This window comes from Salvia splendens, chromosome 11 (assembly GCF_004379255.2).
Source record: "Salvia splendens isolate huo1 chromosome 11, SspV2, whole genome shotgun sequence".
Classification (NCBI taxonomy): Eukaryota; Viridiplantae; Streptophyta; class Magnoliopsida; order Lamiales; family Lamiaceae; genus Salvia; species Salvia splendens.
Window position 1 is genome coordinate 27,480,088 of NC_056042.1, and position 6,232 is coordinate 27,486,319.

The window sequence follows — 6,232 nt, forward strand, 5'->3', positions numbered from 1 at the left end:
TTTCAATTTCCATAAATATCATGTCTTCATCTCGTCGTGGTGGTGATCCGGACAAGGGAATTGCCCAAGATCAAAGTGATACTCATTGTCGACGTGCCCCTACTAGTCTAGAGCACAAGTTACGGAGGAGGTGGGAAGGCGAGCCGCTCTTCGAGCGCAAGTAAGTTCTAATATGTTTTTGTGTTTTTTAAATTCATTTTTATTAAATTCATAATTTTATTTTTTAACATCTATGTGTCTATGTGTTGGTGCTCTGCCGAAATTAGAGACCAAGAACCGGATTGGGACAATCAAGTAGTACAACCCGACCAAGACTACTTCCCCGACGAAGAGTAGGCCAATTCCTCCGATCAAACCAAATAGGTAAGCAAGGTAAGAGAACTACGTGGACTTTGATTCCAAAATGCAATTGAGCATTGGGGATACGTAGGCATCTCAACTTAAAATTTAAATTTAAGTTGAGCTCAAGTCCTTTTCCTTTATTTCTTTTTTCTCCCATTTGTTTCGAATATGTAATCTGTAAATTGTAATCAAGTTTTTAAGTCTATTGTAATTTATAATTTTTAAGTTGTAATTTGTAATTTTAAAGTTGTAATTTGTAATATAGTTGAAATTTGTATCAATAAAATTGCATTTGTACATCGCATTATTCTAATTTTATTCATGCAAGTATATTTACATTTTTTACTTGAATTACAATTAAAAAAATAAAAAAAAATTAACCGCCGAACCGGCTGAACCGGCCCAGAACCGGACAGGAACCGGCGGTTCCGGACCTTCACATGAACCGTCGGTTCACGGTTCAGGAACCGGAACCGCCCAAGCTAGGACGGGCCGGTTCAGGTTCATGTTAATCTTGAACCGGAACCGGTGGTTCCGAACCGTGAACCGCCGGTTCCCGAACCATGGTGACATCTAGATGAATGCATGTGAGAGTTTGGAGAAGCCGTGACCTAGAGTAAGAGAGATTAACTTATTTATACTATAAGTTTTCAAGAAAGTTAATCTAGTAAGTAGTAATTAGTAAATAAATTAGCCCAGCTCTTTGAAGCCCATAACGGCTAAACCTAATTTAAAAAATGCTTTAAATAATGTAAGTTGGATATTCGGGTAATACCCGATACTCATTCGGGTTACCCAATACCCGATTTATCTTAAATTTCAATACCCAATCCCATAAAATTAGATATTGGGTATCCAATACTCGGTAGATATCGGATCGGGTACAGGTAAACCCAATACCTAATATCCGTATTCCCACCCCTAATTGGGTTGGATACTTCGATCTGATTCGACCGGCTTGATTTGGAACAACCTTTTATCAACCAAATGAGACGTTACTAATTTGAAAAATATATACTCATATGCGTCATGTCTTAATTAATACTAATAGTATGGTTATTGGCGTGTAACATCTCATATCTTTCGTTAATTTTAAATTTTTTCATGGAGTTCAAATTTGGCAAATAATATCACGAATTTTGATAGGAGTGTTAGTTTCCAAATGACAAGATTCCAACTTATTAAAAAAGACATGGAAGACGAGTTGACATTTAATTGATGATATGGAACATAACTTAATACGACCTTGGATCCAAGCCCATTGGTCTAGCGGCCATGAGGGCGGATACCGCGCCATCCTGGAGGTCACGTGTTCGACCCCTGGATGGCCCAACTTGGGGATTAATTTCCCTTGGGGTGATGGTTGACTAGCTGGTACCAGTTCTCGGTGTCAAGTTGACCGTCGGTCCCCGTGGTTGGTAAACGAGCTGGTACCAGTTCTGGGTGGCTTGTTGGTCGTCTAAGCTCAACCTTGACAACGAAGCGCAGCTGGTGGTAAAACGCTTCACCTCTAATCGTTCGGTCGGGGTCCGAGTCATTTCGGGGGTAGATGAGGAACCATCGTCGATCATTCTTTATTAAAAAAAAAACTTAATACGACCTTGGATCCCCTATTATGCTCAAAGTCATGCTTTGCTCAAATATACATATATTATATTTAGAAAAAGTAAAATATTAATATTTTTATACTCCCTCCATCCCTAAAGAGTATGCACTATTTCATTTTTCATCTGTCCGCAAAGAGTATGAACTTTCAATTTTGGTGACTCATTCTTCACTAATAATACTTAAAAAACTTTCCCTATCTCTCTCTCTCTTACTTTACCAATAATGTATTAAAACTCGTGCCGAACCCAAGGTTCATACTATTTGGAGACGGAGAGAGTATAAAATAATGGTGTGTATGAAACTACATCCCCCACTGTGGCTAAGCCTTTGAGCACGGCAGGAGATCCGAACCCCATATAATACTCCCTGTGTTTCATAATAAAAAAATACTAGAACTAAAACTATTATCTATGTCTCAGCTGCAGATCTTCTAAGATTGATCTAGTGGATGTTTGAAATCCCTGTCTTGAATATTTCTTATGATAGAGAAAATATGTTTTAAATTCATTTTCATCCTTCTTTAGTCGAGAGTATTGTATTATTGTAAATTAGAAATATAGAGTACTTATTTTTCAGCATTGCCACGTTGATATTTGGTGTATAAATATATGCGAAAAAAATCACTTAATAATTTTGTAATACACTAGTTATATATAAAATAAAATGAAAAGTAAATAAAAAAAATGTGATATGTGAGCATCGGAGGACATTCTCATTGGTAATTGGTGAGTTGTACTAGTCTACTAGTAGTCTTACTCCACACCACATCTTTGCTGATTTCGATAATCTACTATTTACTTCCCAAGTCAATGGACTCGCAATCTGGTGATGAATTAATTAGTGAGTAACCGCAGTCCCTTGGTTGGCGGAGATGGGAAGAGCCGTCTTCGGTTGTGCTGTAAGTAATAAGCCTTCACAAAGTAAATCAACATACTTTATATAAGAGTCTAAGATCATGATATGATATTATGATGCGGGTGGGATTTTCATCTCCTGCTCAATCTGGCATTCTCCGCCATCTTGGCCTCTCATTATCACAGGTACTTCCTTCTCTTTCTGTCAAGAAGACTTACCATAGAAGAAGAAGGCAAGAAATATGTAATGGATAGGTGATTGATATCAATTAATAGGTACAATGATACACAATTACATTGTCTAGAAATAGATTATTCCTTACCTTACATAAATGTAATATGGCCTATATTAAGGCATACCTATTGATGAATCAATACATCGAAAATTACTACAATCTCTCAATATGGTATCACGAGCGGGTAAGGATTCAGAAAATTATCATCATCATCCCTAAACCTTTCCCAACCCTTTGGCAAAATCAGCAGCATGTCGAACACGGAGGAATTCAACTCCGGCGACGTCAAAACCCAAGCCACGGAAATATCCACCCAAAATATGATGGTGTTTCCACCGGAACTAGCCGCACAATTCGCGGAGTTCCTAAAACAATCCAGCCTCAAATCAACCGCTGAGCCAACCAAGGAAAACCCACCACCATACCACCCTCATCACCCAGAATCATTGGGTGAGATCACAGTCAAGCCGAAACTAAACGGAGAGAACTATCCTCTCTGGTCAAATCTGATGGATCGAGGAATCGGGGGAAAGGGGTTGTCGTCTCACATAGATGGAGTTACAAACCCCCCCGCCCGAACCGATCCATTCTTTCCGAAATGGCAACAACGCGATCACTGCGTATTCAATTGGATAATCAACAATATAGAGACAGACCTGATCAATGAAGTATCGCAATATCAGACGGCGTACGACCTGTGGGAAGGTCTCGCCATTACGTATGGCAGCGGGGGCGACCCACTCCAGATTTATGACCTACACCGACAAACAAACACAGACAGACAGGAAGGAGCATCGCTCGAAGCCATATGGAATAAGTTCCAAGGGCTATGGATATCGATCGATCGACGAGAATTGAAGCCGATGGACAAGCAGACACTACGCCTCTATCAATTTCTCACCGCATTAGACGATAAATATGATGCAATCAAGAAGGAGATAATTAGGCGTGACCCTTTACCAACGGTGCGCGAAGCTTACGGAATCGTTCGCCGAGAATCAAACAACGATGCCATACTCGGAGTCGGATCTGGAGGAACCGGGAAAGACGGAATAGGCTCCGGCCTCGCAGCCATCGACCGAGGACGCCCAACTCAGCCACCAACCACCGCCAATCGACCTTGGAACAGGCGCTCCGACGAGGATAAAAGCCGGCTGACGTGTTCACCATCAAACGGCGGGCAGACGGATCCATCGAGAGGTACAAGGCACGGCTGGTAGCAAAAGGGTACACTCAAACCTATGGGATCGACTATGGGGAAACATTCTCCCCTGTGGCAAAGATGAATACAGTCAGAACGTTGCTTTCAGTGGCAGCCTGCAAGGATCGGAAGCTACACCAGTTTGATGTGACGAATGCCTTCCTGCATGGAGAGTTGAAGAAAGATGAGGAAGTATACATGGAAGCCCCACCAGGATACTCGAGTGAATTTGGAGAAGGACAGGTATGCAGACTAAAGAAGACCCTCTACGGATTGAAACAGTCACCCAGGGTATGGTTTGGGAGATTCTCACAAGCCATGAACAAGTACGGATACTCCCAAAGCCAATCAGACCACACCTTGTTCATTAAAAGAAGGGGTGACCGGGTGGCCTGTCTAATCATCTATGTAGATGATATGATCATAACCGGGGATGACGAAGAAGAAATAGAGGACTTGAAGAAACACTTATTTCAAGAATTTGAGATGAAAGATCTGGGGGCTCTCAAATATTTCTTGGGGATTGAGGTGCTTCGATCCAGAGAAGGGATATTCCTGCGACAGAAGAAATATGTGTTGGATCTCCTCGCAGAAACCGGGCTTCTTGACTGCAAGCCGGCAGATATACCACTTATGGTGAACCACGGCTTGAAATTTGAAGATGGAGCGAAGCTCGCCAATCGAGAAGAGTATCAGCGTCTGGTCGGTAAGCTAATATATCTCGCCCATACGAGGCCTGACATATCCTATGCAGTGGGAGTCATAAGCCAGTTCATGCACAAACCTCAGGAGAATGGATGCAGCGCTGAGGGTGGTGCGTTACTTGAAAGGGACTGCGTGTTACGGAGTACTGCTAAGAAAGAATACTGATCTTGAAGTGGATGGATACACCGACGCTGATTGGGCAAGCAACCCGATAAACCGAAAGTCTACTGGAGGATACTTTACCTTCGTTGGAGGGAATTTGGTCACTTGGAAGAGCAAGAAACAGAAGGTAGTAGCATTGTCAAGTGCCGAAGCTGAATTCCGAGGGATCAAGAGTGGTCTAACAGAGATTATGTGGCTAAGACGGCTACTCACCGAGATCGGCCTTCCTCCCAAGAGAAGAAGTCAATTATTCTGCGACAACAAGGCCGCTATCAGCATTTCTGAGAATCCAGTTCAGCACGACAGGACGAAACACGTGGAAGTGGATCGTCACTTTATCAAAGAAAAGATTGAAGGAGGGATTATTGAGTTTCCTTTCGTCAGATCGGAAGACCAACTCGCAGACATTCTTACCAAGGCGGTAAATCCGAAAGTGTTCAATGAAGTCTTAAGCAAGTTAAGCATCGGAGATGCCGTTGCTCAACTTGATGGGGAGTGTCAAGAAGACTTACCATAGAAGAAGAAGGCAAGAAATATGTAATTGATAGGTGATTGATATCAATTAATAGGTACAATGATACACAATTACATTGTCTAGAAATAGATTATTCCTTACCTTACATAAATGTAATATGGCCTATATTAAGGCATACCTATTGATGAATCAATACATCCAAAATTACTACAATCTCTCAATACTTTCTTCTTTTTTCTTTTTCAAAAAGGACTTTTTTCTATATAATAAACTAGTACGACTGCTGGGATTTAAGGTTGTGTTGTTTTAACCTTTATATGATTGATGTTGAGATGTGTTTTTTTTGTTATGTCTTCTTTTTATCAAGCTTTTTGTTGTTGGAAAGTGTTGCCTTTGCATTTTCTTTCTTCTAATTTTCTATTGGCCCTTTTGAATAACCTAAAGAAACAAAGATCTACTAATTATTCACCCTTGCATTGTTCTTTAATGTTTTGGAAAATTGGCCAAAGCAGAGATTGATGACTTCTCTGTTATTTCTCTTGTCCAAACAGTAATTTTATCTTGGAATTAACTTAGATATAGAGTCATAGACACTCAATGGTGGAGAAGCAAAGTAGAAAAGATAATGTTTTGAAGCATGTAACTTAAG